Raw genomic sequence first — 20,608 nt, forward strand, 5'->3', positions numbered from 1 at the left:
GTGGCACGATCTCGGCTCACTGCAAGCTCCGCCTCCCGGGTTGGTTCACGCCATTCTCCTGCCTCAGCCTCCCGAGTAGGTGGGACTACAGGCGCCCGCCACCACGCCCGGCTAATTTTTTTTTGTATTTTTAGTAGAGACGGGGGTTTCACAGTATTAGCTGGGATGGTCTTGATCTCATGACCTCGTGTTCCACCCGCCTCGGCCTCCCAAAGTGCTGGGATTACAGGCGTGAGCCACCGCGCCCGGCCCGGCAAATGAATCTTAATGAAAGCAATAAAATCTGCTTCTTTCTGTGTATATGTTTGTATATTTATGTGTTATGTGTATCTGATATTTTTATACCAAAATACATAAAAGAGCTCTAATTGGTTTAATAAGTGTTTAAAGTCATTAATTTATAAAGCAAGCATATTTTTCCTCTAGATTTACTAGTCAAACAAGCGTATTACCTCCTACATGTATAATAAAGCTATAAAGCCAACCAAAGAGCAAAATACATGAAAAAAAATCTTGATACCTGTCAGTCATGGTGATACAGAAGGGCTGGGCTCCTGGCTAAACCCCACCCACTGTTATGCCCAGACCGTTTATTCCCCGAAGAAGACCACCAGAGTCCAGAGTCAAAGCTAAGCAGCAAGGATCTTTATTACAGGTTCGAACCTGGAACTCTCCCTCGCTCGTGAAACGAGACGGGCAGGAGAGCTCCCCCACTCAGCTCCGAACAATGTTATATAGTCTAAGAAAAGTGGGCATAGAGTTATTATACAAATCAGATATATGATTGGCTAGTGTTTGAACAAGGCGATTTGGCTAACTATGATTGGTTCCTGCCATTTCTGATATTTTGGTTCAAACTTTGAGGCGGGAGAGCAGGTTTATGGCAGCAAGAGTTTATCTTACTTAAACACGTCTTGTGACCTTGCCTCAGAACTTACAAAATCTCTGGTATGTGCAAAACAAAATCTCTGGTACGTGCAGAAAACCAGGTACTCACAGAACTTACGAAATCTCTGGTATGTGCAAAGATTAGAGAGCAGAACAAGGGTGTAGCGGGTGGGGGGCGGGTACACATCTATCTTTGTGTCCTTTCACCACAAGCCTGGAACTTCGGCCCTAAGTGAAAACAGCTGACCCCGTTTTTCCCACCCAAATGTTGCCATTTTTGGCCTGCCTTGTCCCTATCCTGTGCTGATAAAAGACTTCAGCTGGCAGAGCAACACAAGTGGCTGAGTGTCAAAGATACAAGCAGCTGAGTGGCAAGCAGAGCAGCAATGCATATCAGAGACTATGGATAGACACGGCTAACTTCAGACGGTGCGGCTTCGGAGAGGAGCCCAGCCTGAGACCGCTGGGCTTCAGGGAAAGATCACCTTCCCATCCCCTTTCCAGCCTCCTTTTCTGCTGAGAGCCACCCACCGCTCAATAAAGTCTGCATTCATCACCTTTCAAACAGTTCACGTGGCCTGATTCTTCCTGGACTCCAGACAAGAACCCGGGTTCCGAGAGAGCAGGGTTTGCCACCCTGACCCTCCAGTGACCTGGTTGGCACTTGGCCATCCCCGGATGGCAGAGCTGAAAGAGCATTGGTTGTAAAACATGCTTGGACGCTGCTGCAGGGCCCACAGAGAGCCTGCTCCCACCAGAGAAGAGCGACCAGTCGGTCCCAGGATTCATTGGCTCTGATTCTTTTTTTTTTTTTTTTTTTTTTTTTTTGAGACGGAGTCTCGTCGCCCGGGCTGGAGTGCAGTGGCCGGATCTCAGCTCACTGCAAGCTCCGCCTCCCGGGTTTACGCCATTCTCCTGCCTCAGCCTCCCGAATAGCTGGGACTACAGGCGCCCGCCACCTCGCCCGGCTAGTTTTTTTTTGTATTTTTTTAGTAGAGACGGGGTTTCACTGTGTTAGCCAGGATGGTCTCGATCTCCTGACCTCGTGATCCGCCCGCCTCGGCCTCCCAAAGTGCTGGGATTACAGGCTTGAGCCACCGCGCCCGGCCCATTGGCTCTGATTCTTGCACTCACTCGCTTGCACCCTCCCTCCTGCGAAGAGTAGCTAGTGGTGAGCTGAGTGAAATGAGCCACTCCAGTTCCTGCCCACAAAGGAGTTCAAGAGAACTATCCCGTCTCAATGCGAAGGGAAAAAAGCAGGGTGGAAGAACTATGTTTAACCTGCTAGTCTTTTTGCTTTTGTAATACTTTAGTTTCCTGATTTTTTTTGAAAAATAACTTGAGATGATGGCTAGCTTTGCTTAATGAACAACTCAAGCATAATTGTTAAAAATGAGTAAATTAGGTGTATGTAAATGGATACAAATTGATAAATGAGCTTTTCAGTTTTGAAAACCTTTTACAGTAACAAAGTCCTATTATGATTAAGTAATAAGTAGGCCGGGCGCGGTGGCTCAAGCCTGTAATCCCAGCACTTTGGGAGGCCGAGACGGGCGGATCACGAGGTCAGGAGATCGAGACCATCCTGGCTAACACCGTGAAACCCCGTCTCTACTAAAAATACAAAAAACTAGCCGGGCGAGGTGGCGGGCGCCTGTAGTCCCAGCTACTCCGGAGGCTGAGGCAGGAGAATGGCGTAAACCCGGGAGGCGGAGCTTGCAGTGAGCTGAGATCCGGCCACTGCACTCCAGCCCGGGCTACAGAGCAAGACTCCATCTCAAAAAAAAAAAAAGTAGTAAGTAATAGATATTCATGAAAGGTCTGAGTCATTTCCAATTAAGTTAGAATACGGAAACGTTAATTTGAACATAACTTTAAATTTATTTTTGGCTTCTTAAATTTTATAGGAAGACTAAATATGGCTGGGTGTGGTGGCTCACACCTGTAATTCCAGCACTTTGGGAGGCTGAGGCGGGCTGATCACGAGGTCAGGAATTCCAGATCAGCCTGGACAACATGGTGAAACCCCATCTCTACTAAAAATACAAAAATTTGCCAGGCTTGGTGGTGGGCGCCTGTAATCCCAGCTACTCGGAGGCTGAGGCAGGAGAATTGCTTGAACCTGGGAGGTGCAAGTTGCAGTGGGATCATGCCACTGCACTCCAGCCTGGGTGACAGAGCAAGACTCTGTCTCAACAAAAAAAAAAAAAAAAAAAAAAAGACTAAATATATTTTAGTCTGTTTAAAGAAAAGCTATAGAAAAATATTTTGGTCTGTTAATATGAAAAACTATACTTTGAGAAAGTGTATATTTCTAGAAATTATGAAACTTAATTTATAGAATACTGATTCACGATGCTAAGGATTAAAAATTCTAATAATATAATTAAAACTACTATAAAGGAAACAATTATGCAAACTAAAAGTAAGATGTGTTTTGGTGAGGAAAAAATAAAGATACTTTTTTAAAAAGAATAATTTTGTCTAATATGGAGGTTATTTAAATGTTGTTTCAAAATAAGGATTTAGGAAGGAAATAGAAACAAGGTAGGGAGGAACCAGTAAGAGAGATGTGAAGAAAGTTATAAGTATGAAAATGTATGTTTGGCTTAAAAAAAAGTTGGAAAGAGAAAAAGTAGTATTTTTTTGTATGAGGAAGGATTTTTGTGGTCAAAATAAGGGAAAAAGGAAAGTAAATTTTTGTCATAAAGTAGAATGATTGGTTGTTCCAATATGAAAAAGAAGTATAGAACAAAACTGAAGGTTTTAGCAAGTTGTACAAGATTTGAGCAAGTTCTAAGAGGTCTGAGCAAGTTTTAGGTGTGTAAGAGATAAATCCTATGAAAAGAATTTTGTAGGCCAGGTGAGGTGGCTCACACCTGTAATCCCAGCACTTTGGGAGGCTGAGGCGAACAGATCACTTGAGGTCAGGAGTTCGAGACCAGCCTTGCCAACATGGCAAAACCCCATCTCTACTAAAAATTAAAAAATTAGCTGGGCGTGGTGGTGCATGCCTGTAATCCCAGCTACTCGGGAGGCTGAGGCAGGAGAATCGCTTGAACCCGGGAGGCAGAGGCTGCAGTGAGCCGCAACTGCACCATTGTACTCTAGCCTGGGCAACAGAGCAAGACCCCATCTCAAAAAAAAAAAAAAAAAAAAGAATTTTATATGTGATCAAGTTGGCAAAAATTGGAAAGGGATTATTTATAGGGTTTTCTAAAAATTAAACTTTGAGATCAAAAGTACACTAATACAAAACTAAAATTTAATCCCCTGTGTTAAAACAGTGTGTTCTTGGAGTATTCATCTGTTTTTTTTTTTTCCAGAGACCTTTTTTTGTATTAAATGTGTAAACAGTAGTCCTCATTTTGCAAATTCAAAATCAGACAAATGTATGAGGGTGTATAATTGGTATATTTATAAACTGTATCACTCAAAAACCACTGCAGTCACAATCTATATTACATTCAACATTTGCATATTTACATGATACTTACTGCAAAGTAAATACAAAATGAACTCCCATCAGCTTAGTTCAGAACACAGGTAATATAATTTCAGAACAAAGGCAGTTTTTTCAACAACAAGAAGAAGAAGAAAAAACAGAAGTCTCCCCAGTACCAATTCACTATTTTGTGGAAAAATACAGAAAGACTAATCATAAGAGTTCCATTCAGGTTTAGTCAGTAAGATATGTTGTTTGTTTGTTTTGTTTTTGGAGACAGGCTCTCACTCTGTCATCTGGCCTGGAGTGCAGTGGTGCAATTATAGCTCACTGCAGCCTCGAACTCCTGGGTTCAATGAATCCTTCCACCTCAGCCTCCTAAAGCACTGGGATTACAGACGTGAGACACCACACTCAGTCTAGTAAGATATGTTTTTGTTACTGAAATACAGCTAAAGTTTTAGATTTTAATCACCAAGATAACAGTACTTCTGGTTTACAATTGACCTTAAGATAGTGGATACTAATATATATACATTTTGACATTTTTTTTAAAGTCTTCAAAACTTAAATAATACGATTCTGAAAGTATATATGCCTTGCCATCCATTCAATAAACATGATTTATTTTTATACAGGTCACAAAAGTTCAATTAACCGGAATTCTGTATCTATTGCCTGCCTGCTAGGGTTCGGTCTTAAGTCTGACTATATCAAAAACAGCAGTTCAGAATTTATTTCATACAATTAATCCCAAGAGTTGCTGGGTAGCTTTTAAAGTATTTTATTGCTTATAATACAACTCACTAGATAGTCTATACCGGTAGCTTCTGACATCAGAATGGTCTGGGGAGCTCTTTTAAAAATACATGGGATCCACATCATAGCTAATTACACTAAGAATCGAGAATGTCTGTATTTTGTAATGTTCCCAGGTGATAATGCTATGCAGCCTAGTGTGGGAAACCCTGACCTGCCACTGAGCTTGTGGTTCTCAATTTTTCAGGTGCCTTGGAATCACTGGGGGGAACTTTAAAAACTAAAAGCAAAGCAAAACGAACAGAAAACCAGATGTGCTTCAGTAGATTGAGAGTAGTGTGCAAGAACCAGCATTTGAAACAACCATTGCAGCTGGTCCAAAACAACTCAGGAACACTGCACTCCCTTTGTCAGATACCACATTACAATGAGTACATTCAGCAAGTTAGGCGACATTGTCCTGCAAGCCCTAATGAATCCTGCCCTAGGCAGTTTGAGCAAGTGTTTGAGGGCAACACTCAGCCTTTTCAAATAAAATATATTTATATTCTTAAATATTAGGTCAAAGTCAACTGAATTGTGAGACTATCATTCATTAAAGAACATAAATGCCCTTTCAAACAATTTAAACTTTCTTTCTTTTTTTTTTTTTTTTTTGAGACAGTCTTGCTCTGTCACCCAGGCCAGAGGCCAATGGTGCCATTTCGACTCACTGCAACCTCTGCCTCCCAGGTTCAAGCGATTCTCCTGCCTCAGCCTCCCGAGTAGCTGGGACTACAGGTGCCCGCCACCACGCCTGGCTAATTTTTGTATTTTTAGTAGAGATAGGGTTTCACTATGTTGGCCAGGCTAGTCTCGAACTCCTGACCTCATGATCTACCTGCCTCGGCCTCCCAAAGTGCTGGGATCACAGGCGTGAGCCACTGTGCCTGGCCACAATTTAAACTTTTAAACAAACCAGTTCTTAGCCCTCAACTTAAATCTAATGCTTTCTCCATCATTAGCCTGATACATGATCAGAGGTAGTGATTCCAGCTTACCAAAAATGTAATGTGGATTATGGAAGATACACATTCATACATCTTTACAGGCTCTGCACAGTCCCTATGTAATAGAGATTGGAGACTAGTTGGATATTAAATAATACGGTAAAACAGTAAATAATACACTCTTGATTTTAAACAATGAAACCTCATAATATTTTCCCCACATAGTAAGTTTCTACATATAGTATCCAGAAAAAATTCTAGAAAACACTAAAGGTATCATGCTACCTCTTTGTGAAACTATTTACTAATTTTTCACCATCTCTGTCATTATAAAGTGGGTCATTGCTATACATCATTCCATTTCAAGAATTTTTTTTTTTTTTTTTTTAGACGGAGTCTCGCTCTGTTGCCCAGGCTGGAGTGCAGTGGCACAATCTCGGGTCACTGCAAGCTCTGCCTCCCGGGTTCACGCCATTCTCCTGCCTCAGCCTCCCGAGTAGCTGGGACTACAGGCGCCCGCCACCACGCCCGGCTAATTTTTTGTATTTTTAGTAGAGACGGGGTTTCACCGAGTTAGCCAGGATAGTCTCGATCTCCTGACCTTGTGATCCGCTCGCCTCGGCCTCCCAAAGTGCTGGGATTACAGACGTGAGCCACTGCGCCCGGCCTTTTTTTTTTTTTTTTGAGACAGAGTTTCGCTCTTGTTGCCCAGGCTGGAGTGCAATGGCGCAATCTTGGCTCATTGCAACCTCTGCCTTCTGGGTTCAAGCACTTCTCCTGGCTCAGCCTCCCCAGTAGAGGCATGCGCCACCACGCCCAGCTAATTTTGTATTTTCAGTAGAGAGGGGGTTTCTCCATATTGGTCAGGCTGGTCTCAAACTCCCGACCTCAGGTGATCCACTCGCCTCAGCCTCCCAGAGTGTTGGGATTACCGGCATGAGCCACCACACCCAGCCTCAAGAATTTTCTAAAAGCACAGAAACTGTATCTCAGTGTATGATAACTGTTACTATAATAGTATACTGTATTATAAATATACAAGCTCATTTGAGTGTGTGATAGCTCCACCAAATTTAGGAATAGATGTAATCTACTTTGTTTTTGTTGTTGTTGTTGTTTGTTTTTTGAGATGGAGTTTTGCTTTCGTTGCCCAGGCTAGATGGAGTGCAGTGGCACCATCTCGGCTCACTGCAACCTTGACCTCCTGGGTTCAAGCAATTCTCCTGCCTCAGCCTGGCTCGGCCTCCCGAGTAGCTGGGATTACAGGCATGCGCCACCACGCCCAGCTAATTTTGTATTTTTAGTAGAAACAGGGTTTCACCATGTTAGTCAGGCTGGTCTCGAACTCCTGACCTCAAGTGATCCACCTGCCTCCACCTCCCAAAGTGATGGGATTACAGGCGTGAGCCACTGTGCCTGGCCTAGATGTACTCTTTGAACCTTCAGAAGCAGTGACAACGGCACTGGTTAGTAGAATCTATCTGGCATCTTGCTCACCTGAACTACACCTGAAGTGCTGTTATTTCCTGTGCATGCACTTTTCCACTATGTTCTTCACAAGGCTCACCTCTTTTCCAGGGGTAGATGTGATTAAGCAGCTGGCATTTCTTCTCAACTAAGCAGTGAAAAGACAATTACTAAAAATCAGCATTATATTACCAAAAAGGCAAGCCAGTTCATAAAATAAGAACTGGAAAGTTTTAAGTCTATATTCATTAAGAAGCTACAAAATTCATATGAATTTTTAACCACTTAGGGTCTAGACTCAAACCATTTCCCAGTTTATAAACGACTCAAAGTCAAAATAGTACATTTTAAAATTAAATAAAATTTGAAAAACTTACATATAAATATCAAAAAGCAATATGATGTCTACTATTTAGGAAGAAAGACATGGAGACACAGTAATCCTGGAACAAGGATTTCAAGATCTGACATAACGGGATAAGCCACTACCTCAACTTCAGTCTACACTTAAGCCATCTTAATCCAAATATAGGTAGGAGAAGAAAACACACAAACACAAATGTTCATGTCCTTTTAGCTGGTCTGGCAGTTAACTACTTTTCCCTTTCAAACTCTTCTCAGTGCTGCAGTTTAAGTGCCTTTTTTTTTTTTTTTTTTTTTTTTTGGAGACAGAGTCTTCCTCTGTCACCCAGGCTGGAGTGCAGTGGCACAATCTCAGCTCACTACAACCTCCGCCTCCCGGGTTCAAGAGATTCTCCTGCCTCAGCCTCCCAAGTAGCTGGGACTACAGGCTGGCACTGCCACGCTTAGCTAATTTTTGTGTTTTTATTAGAGATGGGGGTTTCACCATGTTGTCCAGGCTGGTCTCGAACTCCTGACCTGAAGTGATCTGCCCACCTCAGCCTCCCAAAGTGCTGGGATTACAGACGTGAGCCACCACGCCTGGCCTGTGCTCTTTTTTTTTAAATTTGACGTTTTTTTCACAAAGCATCAGCATCTCTTTTCTTATATTCACCAACTCGGCAGGATAGTGTTTAGCCTCAGCAAACGAAGCATTAATAGCTAACATAGAATGACATTCTTTAAATTTTGAAATCTCTTGTTCCAGTGTGTCTGACAATACAACCTGGTTCTGTGTGAGTTCCTGGAGGGTTTGTTTTGATCTGTGCAGAGCTGGCAAGTAATGAGAAAGCAATCCTTCTGCCAGTTGCTCAACAGTTTTGTCTTATAGTCAAGTCCTCTATTAACCCTTCATCTGGAGAAGTGTCACTTAAACCCAGCGTGGGCTCCCAGGCCTCCAGGCTGTTGAGTGGCCTTATCAGGGCCCCAACCAGGGACAATGGCCCAGGGACACTCATGTCACTCCAGCTAGGAACAGGGAAGGGGCCTCATCTGCTTTGTTATTATTTATTTATTTATTTATTTATTTATTTATTTATTTTGAGACAGAGTTTCGCTCTTGTTCCCTAGGCTGGAGTGCAATGGTGCAATCTCCACTCACTGCAACCTCCACCTCCTGGGTTCAAGCAATTCTCCTGCCTCAGCCTCCTGAGTAGCTGGGATTACAGGTGCGTGCCACCATGCCCGGCTAATTTTTGTATTTTTAATAGAGATGGGGTATCACCATGTTGGTTAGGCTGGTCTCAAACTCCTGACCTCATGATCCACCTACCTCAGCCTCCCAAAGTGATAGGATTACAGGCATGAGCCACTGCGGCCAGCCCCATGTTTCAGATTTAAGAATACTTTTTTCTTTTAAGCTACCTATAGTTTACAACAATTTGATAAAGTATATTTTTGTAAACAAAAATTGAAGGCCAAGGTGAGTGGATCACCTGAAGTCAGGAGTTTGAGACCAGCCTGGTCAACATGGCGAAATCCCGTCTCTACTAAAATACAAAAATCAGCTGGGCGTGGTGGCGGGCGCCTGTAATCCCAGCCACTCGGGAGGCTGAGGCAAGAGAATCACTTGAACCTGGGAGGCAGAGGTTGCAGTGAGCCGAGATCATGCCTCTGCACTCCAGCCTGGATGACAGAGAAAGACTCTGTTTAAAAAAAAAAAAAAATGGAAGCATTTGCTTTTTCTTCCTACCTTATCCCTCCAGAATTTGGAAACTATTCATGAGTATTCTTATTTTTATGGCAATCTGGTTATTCACATAAGTTCAACAAAAATTTGCTTTCTTTATGACAGGCTACAATTGACAACACTGGTTAAAATACCAAGGCTTTGACTGGAATGTCATATTTGAGAATGTGCATAAAATGCCTGCTTTCAAGGGTTCCCAGCCTTACAACGTGGAAAAAAAGTCACTTCCTGGAAGGCCCAGGAATCTCAAGATATTAGATACTACAGGCAAAGTCTGATGTCTGCCTTAGTTTGGCTTTTTATTATTGAGCGGTTTTCATTTTTATTTTTATTTTATTTTATTTTTGAGACAGAGTCTCGCTCTGTCACCCAGGCTGGAGTGCAGTGGCGCGATCTCGGCTCACCGCAACTTCCGTCTCCCAGGTTCAAGCAATTCTCCTGTCTCAGCCTCCCGAGTAGCTAGGATTATAGGCACATGCCACCACGCCCAGCTAATTTTTGTATTTTTTAGTAGAGATGGGGTTTCACCATGTTGGCCGGGTTAGTCTCAAACTCCTGACCTCAGGTGATCCACCCACCTCGGCCTCCCAAAGTGCTGGGATTACAGGTGGGAGCCACTGCGCCTGGCCTATTATTGAGAGGTTTTAAAAAGTCCAATGTGAGACTCCTTACAAAATTTCCAACAACTTGTAAAAGAACCTAACTGATTATTCTTGCTGCACTTATATAAAACAACCAGGCCAAGTTTAATGAGAGTAAACTTATTTTGCAAACAGATTAGTTTACCTCTGATTACCTTTAGTAGGAATTGAGTGACTGTAGAGAGAAAACTTATGTTTCAGAGGAACAAATGTAGTACCCCTGTTACTAGATCATAGCCCTGTTCACTGTGTTTGAGTTTTTATTATCCACTTGTAGACTGGACTGGATTCTGAATTCTAGTTTCCTCCAATAACTGACTACAGGACTCCAACTAAGAACAAAAACTGCTCTGTTCCTAAAGCCCTATAAGCTGAAGCTGAACAACTCAATGTAAATTTGGGAAGGGACAAGTCTCATGGCTGATGTGTGGGCCACACAAAGACTTCGCCAGAATGACCAATGCCACAACCAGAAACACTGAAACTGCAAACCAGGATGCGAAGCTGCCAACTTCACACTGCGGACAGCTTTCCCGAGACCATCGGAAGAAGGCTCCCTATCCTAAGACTCTTACTCCTCTGAATTTTTCTTTGCTTATTCTTACCTCTTTCACTTGGCAGCATAATGCCGTAGTTAGAATTTCACAATCAGTAGCTTCTGTGGGTCACTTGCAAATGGTCACTCTTTGCTTTAATTTAACCCAGTCATGGGATGCCAGATAATAAAATTGCTGCCTACTGCCATCTGTACAATTGCTAACACTTCTTGTTGCGCAGGGATAAATCCATCAGGTGTTGGAGACTCAGTTGCAAAAATTAACAGGCTACTTTGTTTATGATGGTAGAACCCTCATCTGGCTCCTTCTTTCATCTACTGAATTTTAGTTGGGTTGGTTTATGGGAACCTTGGCTAAGAACCATACTCCAAATTCTTGGTATTATCCTCCTGATAGTTACGATGGTAGTCTCCGTAGCACACTGTCTCCTCTCAAAAAGTTTTAAATGTTTGAACACAGCCATTTGTCAAGCATGAAATGGTCTCTCATCTGCTGGAATGACAAAAACTCAGAGAAGCGTGTGATCATGAAGAGACCATAACCTACGATTGATAGGTTGAGACTAGAAACCCAAATGATGGTAAGTGAGAGCAGTGCTGATGCCCTCAGTTTTGGTCACACTCTCACCTAGGGGAGAGCCTGACCAAAAGGGGAGAATTGTTCAACAAAAACCTGTAGGAGGCCATTGTTTTCAACTAAGCAACAAAAAGACCAGACTCAAAATCAAAATGGAATCACTCATGCTGAAGTGCCACATCACCAAAGCAAAAATGAGTTGTTGGCTGGCCTTCCAAAAAATCAGGACAGTGAAACAGCCTCATTTCCCAAATGGGCCAATTTCCATTGATGTGATCATGAAGTTCCCTCTGCCTTTAATCCTTAAAACAAAATGTAATCTGAAACTGGCTGGGCACAGCGGCTCACGCCTGTAATCCCAGCATTTTGGGAGGCCGAGGCAGGTGGATCACTTGAGGTCAGGAGTTCGAGACCAGCCTGGCCAACACATGGTGAAACCCCATCTCTACTAAAAATACAAAGTTAGGCATGGTGGAGGCACTGTAATCCCAGCTACTCAGGAGGCTGAGGCAGGAGAATCACTTGAACCCAGGAAGCGGAGGTTGCAGTGAGCCAAGATCATGCCACTGCACTCCAGCCTGGGCAAAACTCCATCCCCCGCCAAAAAAAAAAAAAAAAAAAAAAGAAAATGTAATGTGAAGTAACCTGGTGTTAACCAATCAATTCCAATCAGTTATTTGTCTAGTGTTCTGTTTCTCTGTTTCTACTTTACAAGGAAAGTAACTTGGAGGAGACCAGTCTGCTTTCATTCTTTGGTTCCGCTTTCTTCAGCTTTTCTCTGTCTATACCAACCTCCTCTGCTCAACTCATTGCAACACTTATTCTAATTTTATGGAATGAAGTATCACCTGATTCTAGAATCACAAAGCCAAGTAAGATCTTTAAATCGTAATGTTGTCATTTCACAATATACATTGTGCCATTTATTCTATTATTCAAATTGTGTATCAAACATAAGAGAATGTATGTTTAAAGGAGAGTGTATGTTTCTTTATTTTTGAGACCTTCAAGATCTAGCAATATACCAGATTAACTATCCTGCAACCCTGCCTGCTACACACACCAGAAGTAATGAATAAAATATAACAAACATCTTTTTTAAGTGCACAACTAAGCGTGCAGGAAAGTGAAAGAAACTCCTAGAAAGCAGAAAAAAGAGCATAATTAAAACCATAGCAATATGAACACCAGACAGGATGACTTTGAGGCAAAGAATATCATTAGGGATTAAAAATGGTCATTACTGAATGCTAACAGGAATAATTCACCAGTAAAATATAATAATAAACATATGCATCTAATAATACAGCTTTAAAATGTGTAATGCAAAACTCAACATAACTACCCAACTAAATTGGTAGAGGGAGATTTTTAATATACCTCTGTCAGTAATTGATCATGAAAATTTAAAAAATTCATGTATAGAAGATTTAATAACCCAATTAGTTTACCTAATTGTGTATAAATACATATATAATTTATACTGTGCATGTATGTGTGTATACACACAGATGCACAACTCTGCAATCGATTTTAGAGAATACACATTATTTTCAAGTACACACGAAGCATTTATAAAAATTAATTATGAATTAGACCAAAAAGACACTATATTCTCTGATCATATGCAATTAAATTATAAAGAAGTATAAAAAGATAACCATATTAATGAATGAGTGAAAAAGGATATAACTCTAGATCTACCAGAAAATGACCAAAAAAAGTTCATAAGAATACTGTGAATAAGTTTATACCAATAATTTTTTTTTTTTTTTTTTTTTTTTTTGAGACGGAGTCTCGCTCTGTCGCCCAGGCTGGAGTGCAGTGGCGCGATCTCGGCTCACTGCAAGCTCCGCCTCCCGGGTTCACGCCATTCTCCTGCCTCAGCCTCCCGAGTAGCTGGGACTACAGGCGCCCACAACCGCGCCCGGCTAATTTTTTGTATTTTTAGTAGAGACGGGGTTTCACCATGGTCTCGATCTCCTGACCTTATGATCCGCCCGCCTCGGCCTCCCAAAGTGCTGGGATTACAGGCGTGAGCCACCGCGCCCGGCCTATACCAATAATTTTTAAAACCAGGTGAATGGTTGAGGCAGGAGGATCACTTAAAGTCAAGAGTTCAAGACCAGCCTAGGCAACACAGTGAGACCCTTTCTCTACAAAAAATTAAAAAAATTTGGCCAGTCGCGTGGCTCACGCTTGTAATCCCAGCACTTTGGGGGGCCAAGGTGGGCGGATCATGAGGTCAGGAGTTCGAGACCAGCCTGGCCAACACAGTGAAACCCCGTCTCTACTGAAAATACAAGAATTAGCTGGACATGGTGATGGGTGCCTGTAATCCCAGCTACTCGGGAGGCAGAGGCAAGAGAATCACTTGAACCTGGGAGGTAGAGGTTGCAGTGAGCCGAGGTTGTGCCACTGTACTCCAGCCTGGGAGACAGAGCTAGACTCTGTATCAAATAAATAAATAAATAAAATAAAAATAAAAATAAAAAATTAGCCAGGTGTGGTGGTGCGTGCATGTAGTCACAGCTACTCGAGATGCTGAGGTGGGAGGATCACCTGAGCCCACAAGTTCGAGGCTGCAGTGAGCTGTGATCATGCCACTACACTCCAACCTGGGTGACAGAGCAAGACTCCATCTCTAAAACAGAAAAAAACAAAACCATGGACTTTTTTTTTTTTGAGATGGAATTTTGCTCTTGTTGTCTAGGCTAGAGTACAATGGCACAATCTCGGCTCACTGCAACCTCTGCCTCCCAGGTTCAAGGGATTCTCCTGCCTCAGCCTCCCGAGTAGCTGGGATTATGGTGCCCGCCACCATGCCCAGCTAATTTTTGTATTTTTAGTAGAGACGGGGTTTCACCAAGTTGGCCAGGCTGGTCTTGAACTCCTGACCTCAGGTGATTCACGCACCTCGGCCTCCCAAAGTGCTGGGATTACAGGTGTGAGCCACCACGCCCGGCCCCGTGGACCATTTTCTATGGAAAAATATAACTCAAGAACAAAAGGAGTGTCTGAAGAGACATATAACCATTAAAGAATGTGATGGCTTTGTAATTGTGTCAGTTTGGCTAGGCTGAACTACCTTTCTCAGAATTCCCTCTCTTGTATGTTTCTGGTTAGGGTGGGCCAGGAGATTTGGGAGGCAAAAGGAAAGGAGTTGCTATTTTGCAGCTTACGCATGCTGTGGCTGACCTACAAATTTACCTCAATGGTGTGAAGCAGTAGCTAGGCCTGCAATTGCTCTGCCTTCCCCTGGATCCTGTCAGCTTCTCTGATTTCTGGGCTGTGTACATGTGTTTAGTTCCATGACCAAAAGCCTTGGCTTCTGCAGGGCAACTCGATGACCAAGGTCAGAGATGGTAAGAAAGGACACAGGCTTCAGTTCATTTTCGTGGGGTGCCAGCTTGTGCTTGTGGGTTTCAGCCTGCTCGTGATCTTCCTTCCTGACTACCTGCCCTGTAGACTTTGAGCTCCAGCATCAGATATGGAGACCATATCTGGTTTCTACTGGTTATCTACCTATAAATCATCAATCATCTATCTGCCTACCTACCTATCTGTATCTTCTACTGGTTCTGCCTCTGGTTGAACCCAGACTGACACAGAATTTGGTACTGAGAGTAGTTCCAGAAGAACAGAATCTTAAAGGTAAGTGCTCTGAATTGGTTCTGGGTTTTCTGAAATTGGTTCCCTACTCTGATTTGATTTGAAGGCACAAATAGCCCTGTTTCCAGTGATAAAGAGGTACTTGTACTCCACAGTGTGAAGTGGCAAAATAGTTACTCAAATGATCACCTTCAGATACTTGCAATCAAGTACCTATAGAAGGCAAGCCTCTAGGAGAACAAATATTTGCTACCTTTAACATTTTAGTCAAAAGAATGAGTATAATAGGGTTGGTTGGTTTGATGATTACTGAAGAACTTGGGTAAAGAAAGTGATCAGCTCAAGGTCTACGTAAAGGACCTGAATGTTTCTATAACTACCAGGAAAGAAACTCTTATCTCCTATAACCACAAGGCTTAGAGTTCTGAAAGCCAAACCCAAAGTCTAATCCTGTGAATGCTTGATGACAAAACAAATTGAATTCCCAACCCCTTAGGGTATGTTGCTGAAAAGACAATGATTGGGAAGGAATGGCAGCCTGAAAATTGGAATGGGGACCTGTTAGAAATGCTTGTTCCCCAGTGCTGTAAAGAACTAGCACTTGAACATAAATTTAATTTCCTCAGCAAGGCCATTTTTTAACTTTCTGCAGAAAGGGTACACTCGCCGGGCGCGGTGGCTCAAGCCTGTAATCCCAGCACTTTGGGAGGCCGAGACGGGCGGATCACGAGGTCAGGAGATCGAGACCATCCTGGCTAACACGGTGAAACCCCATCTCTACTAAAAAATACAAAAAACTAGCCGGGCGAAGTGGCGGGCGCCTGTGGTCCCAGCTACTCGGGAGGCTGAGGCAGGAGAATGGCGTAAACCCGGGAGGTGGAGCTTGCAGTGAGCTGAGATCCGGCCACTGCACTCCAGCCTGGGCGACAGAGCCAGACTCAGTCTCAAAAAAAAAAAAAAAAAAAAAAAAAAGAAAGGGTACACTCGCCAGTAGTTTTGCCATGAGAGTACACCGAACAAAAGAGACAGGGTCATTTATAACCTGATGCATCCACCTTACTGCTGTGTCCGATTTCCATTGGCTGTAATGGGACCTCACGTTCTGTATTTGTCCTGATTGGCTAGCAACTTAGAACTTTTTTTTTTTTTTTGAGATGGAGTCTTGCTCTGTCGCCCAGGCCGGAGTGCAGTGGCACGATCTCGGCTCACCCCAATCTCCACCTCCTGGGTTCAAGTGATTCTCCTGCCTCAGCCTCCCTAGTAGCTGGGACTACAGGCACATGCCACCATGCCCAGCTAATTTTTTGTATTTTTAGTAGCGACAGGGTTTCATCGTGTTAGCCAGAATGGTCTCAATCTCCTGACCTCGTGATCTGCCCGCCTTAGCCTCCCAAAGTGTTGGGATTACAGGCGTGAGCCACCACGCCCGGCCTGCAATTTAGAACTTTTTAAAAGAGGGAAAGGCAGAGGAGAACAAAGGAAGGAGGAAGTAACTTGTGGAATGCTGAGAAAGGTAAAAACACCTTCAAATAAGGAAGAGGAACAGGCTATGACCTAATGCTTGCTTGGGCCAGTATAAGCATGCCAGGGCAAATATTTAGGCTAAATTGTGGGAGCTAAGGACATAAAGTACATTGATTTTTTTATTGCAGCTAGCAGATATTTAAGAATGTTAGCACAGGTCTTTGAATAAATTTTGCTTCTAAGAGAAGTTACTATTTATTCCTAATTAGATGGGGAGGAAAGCCTTTGAAGAGGAACCTCTACTTTACTTTTTCCAGGACTCACCAGCAGATTTTGATTTTGATTTTCCTTTCCTGGAGAAGCAGCCCTGCCACCCCTGCCTGAGGAGGGTAGTTTTCCCCTTTTTGGGCTTGGAGGACCTATAATGGCCTCCCTTGAGTTAGTTGCCTTGCAAGGTACTACTGATCCTTTTCAAGTCCTACCCCCACTGCCTCTCTCTATTTGGATGTGCTAGTATGACCCTATATGGAAGATCAGAAGTGCTTGAAGGACTCAAGAGCATCAAAATGGTAAATGTGTGTGTAAAATCTAAATGAATAATAACCTTTTATAAGAGTTAAAATAACAGCAAAATAACAGAGACTAAATAACAATAGTACATAAGTTGATGAGAGAATAAATGGAGTTAAAGGGTTCTAAAGTCTTTTTATTGTTCAAAAACACGCTCAAAGCAACAATTAACATTAGATTGTGATGTCAAGAATGCATGTTGTAATCTCTAGAATAACTGGTTTAAAAAAATAGTAAAGGTACATAATTTCCAGTCTATAGAGAGATGGAATAATAACAATTTTAAAAAGAAATCAAGAGGGAAAAAGGAATATAGAAGAGATAAGCCAAACAGTAATATGGTAGATTTAAATCCAAATATTCAGAATAAATTGATTAATTGTCCCCAGTGGAGGAAACAATCACCTTTGATGGTTTAGGACCATTTCCAACTAAACAAACTCAGGCCTCTGGAGGAAGGCCTAGTCATCCCAGTTGAATTCATCATAAAGTAGCCAGGCCCAGCTAACCCACCAGCTGACTGAAGATGCATGAATGAGTTCAGCTGAGATTACCTGAACCCATCCAGGCCAGAAGAACTGCACAGTTGAAGCTAGACCAAATTGCTAATGTACAAAGCTATGGTCTTGTGAACCCCCAAAATTTGAGACAGGTCTGAGTTAACTTAGAAAGTTTATTTTGCCAAGGTTGAGGGCATGTGCCCTTGACACACCCCCAGGAGGTCCTGATGACATGTGCCCAAGGTGGTCAGAGCACAGCTTGGTTTTATACATTTTAGGGAGACATGAGACATCAATCAACGCATGTAAGATAAACATTGGTTTGGTCTGGAAAGGGGACAACTTGGAGAGAGGAGGGGGCTTCTAGGTCACAGGTAGGCTAGAGACAAACGATTGCATTCTTTTGAGTTTCTGATTAGCCTTTCCAAAGGAGGCAATCGCATATGCATTTATTTCAGTGAGCAGAGGGATGACTTTGAATAGAATGGCAGGCAGGTTTGCCCTAAGCAGTTCCCAGCTTCGTGATTTTGGGGGCCCAAGATGTTTTCCTTTCACCAGTCTAAATAAGTGATTGCTGTGTTTTTTGTTTTTTTGTTTTGTTTTGTTTTTGAGGCAGAGTTTCACTCTTGTTGCCCAGACGTGTACAATGGCATGATCTTGGCTCACCGCAACCTCCGCCTCCCCAGTTCAAGTGATTCTCCTGCCTCAGCCTCCCAAGTAGCTGGGACTACAGGCATGTGCCACCACGCCCAGCTAATTTTGTATTTTTAGTAAGACGGGATTTCTCCATGTTGGTCAGGCTGGCCTCGAACTCCCAACCTCAGGTGATCCGCCCGCCTCGGCCTCCCAGAGTGTTGGGATTATAGGCGTGAGCCACCGTGCCCGCAATTGCTGTTTTTAAGACATTAAATTTTAGAGTCGTTTATAATGTGGCAAAAACTAAATTATAAGAAAATGGATATCTACAAGTGGAGTGCTATCCTAACGAAAACTGAAATATGTGTCAGTGACTTTGGGACAAGGTGTTAGTGTGCCTGGACCAAACTGAGGATCGGGCTGCTATTTCTTGTGGCCCAATAACAAGATGCAGATGAAACGGAGAGGAAGAGAGTTTTATTTCTGCAACTGGCTACAGGGAGAAGGCCTGGAAATCATGGCCAGACCAACTCAAAATTACAAAGTTTTCCAGAGCTCATATACCTTCTAAGCTGTATGTGTACGTGTAAGCGTGCATTCATTTAAAGACATAAGTGATTCACTTCTTTTCATCTGTAACTAAGGTCTGAGTCCTGAACACCTTCCTCTAGAGCATCAGTAAATGTACTTAATTTAACTGGGTCCAGGTGCTGGGGTGATTACCCTTATCTTGTCTCCTGCTAAATCATGGAGGTTTGGGGAGTTCCTTTAGACCCCCATTAAACTTATTTGTGGAGGCCTGTGGAGTTTCTTCAGACCCCCAATAAAACTTGTTTAATCCTAAATAGGTCCGGTTAAGAATTCCTTCGTTATCTTGCCATGCTTTAAGGCCCAGGAAAGGCCTAGACAAAACTCTTAGTAGGCTTTTGCTACATTCCAGCCTTTGTATAGGGCACTGGCTCTTTCAGCTTTTGATATTTAACTGAACCCCTCAGTCAGTACTGAAACAATTGTGATGGAGGCCTGTGTCAGTGAGACCTGGCCCCGCCACATTAGGGCAGAGGCTGGCAAAGCGGTGAGGAAACAGCAAAGGCTGGAAAGTTAGCTAGGAAACTGCTATTGCAGGCTACAAAACATGGTTACACATGTTATGTGGTTTTGAAACAATTTCCAAAAGTGTAGTCTATGATAATATGGAAGATGGAAAAGCTTCTTAATGAACTTTGGATTTGACTAAGGAGGTCCACAGGCAAAATGTTGAAAGTGACAGCTGATTGGTCCTAGCTGTGTATAATAGAGTATAAGAAAAGAGAGATGAGTCCAAGCAAAAACTGTTCAGTTTTCAAGCAGAATTTATGAGGAATATAAAGGGGCCAGGGCAGGCTGAGTTGGAAAATAAAAGTACTTTTAATCTCTATCATTCAGCTAGAAGAAGATTTTCTTTTCTTTTCTTTTCTTTTTTTTTTGAGACGGAGTCTCGCTCTGTCGCCCAGGCTGAAGTGCAGTGGCCGGATCTCAGCTCACTGCAAGCTCCGCCTCCCGGGTTCCCGCCATTCTCCTGCCTCAGCCTCTCGAGTAGCTGGGACTACAGGCGCCCGCCACCTCGCCCAGCTAGTTTTTTGTATTTTTTAGTAGAGACGGGGTTTCATAGTGTTAGCCAGGATGGTCTCGATCTCCTGACCTCGTGATCCGCCCGTCTCGGCCTCCCAAAAGTGCTGGGATTACAGGCTTGAGCCACCGCGCCCGGCCTAGAAGATTTTCAAAGTAAATGAAAACCTGAAGTTACCTTCTGCTTCTGGCCAACATGGAGTAACAGGGACCAGATGTATCCTTCTGATACAACAAAAACAAAAAGACAGAATATCTGAAACAATGATTTCCAAAATACTGGACATCAGGCACTAAAGAACAGTCATCCTGGAGAGATGAGAAATGAATGAGGTAAACCCTACAATTGCTCCAGCTTACTCCCTTCAGAGAGTTTACAAGCTGTGGCACAGGGAGGGGAAACTTAGGCAAAGCCAGAAGAATCCCTAAATTGGGAGACCAAGGTGGCTAGAGTTTGTAGGACATAGTCCTGGAGAGGAGACAGCTGCACAGAGAGAGAACTCTGGAAATCTGCAGAGGACTCCCCCCCTCAAGTTTTCAGCAGAAGCCTGAGCAGTGCATGCACATGAGGAAATTACCTGAGGCCAGAGAAAGAACCACCTGCTGCTCACTTAGGGCCAAGAATAAAGCCTTGTCCCACTAATTAGTGTGGAAAATCTCCTAATTTTTGGAGCATTGGATAGAGTACTCCAAAGGATTGCCTCAGTCGTGGGAAATAATTAGCTTTAGACTAAACACTGCTCTCTTTCCATATAATTCACTTTATTAACAAGCCAAAAAAGTCATATGAGTATCTCAGTAAATATA

The 20,608-nt window shown here is 43.0% G+C and overlaps 2 pseudogenes; one reads left to right on the plus strand and one right to left on the minus strand.

The window, feature by feature from the left end:
* Positions 1-8,111: 8,111 nt before the first annotated feature.
* LOC100423645 (biogenesis of lysosome-related organelles complex 1 subunit 6-like) lies at positions 8,112-8,906 on the minus strand (annotated as a pseudogene).
* Positions 8,907-10,731: 1,825 nt separating this feature from the next.
* LOC694798 (HAUS augmin-like complex subunit 1) overlaps positions 10,732-20,608 on the plus strand; it is a 28,185-nt pseudogene continuing 18,308 nt past the window's right edge.

This window comes from Macaca mulatta, chromosome X (genome assembly GCF_049350105.2).
Source record: "Macaca mulatta isolate MMU2019108-1 chromosome X, T2T-MMU8v2.0, whole genome shotgun sequence".
In the NCBI taxonomy this organism is placed as follows: domain Eukaryota; kingdom Metazoa; phylum Chordata; class Mammalia; order Primates; family Cercopithecidae; genus Macaca; species Macaca mulatta.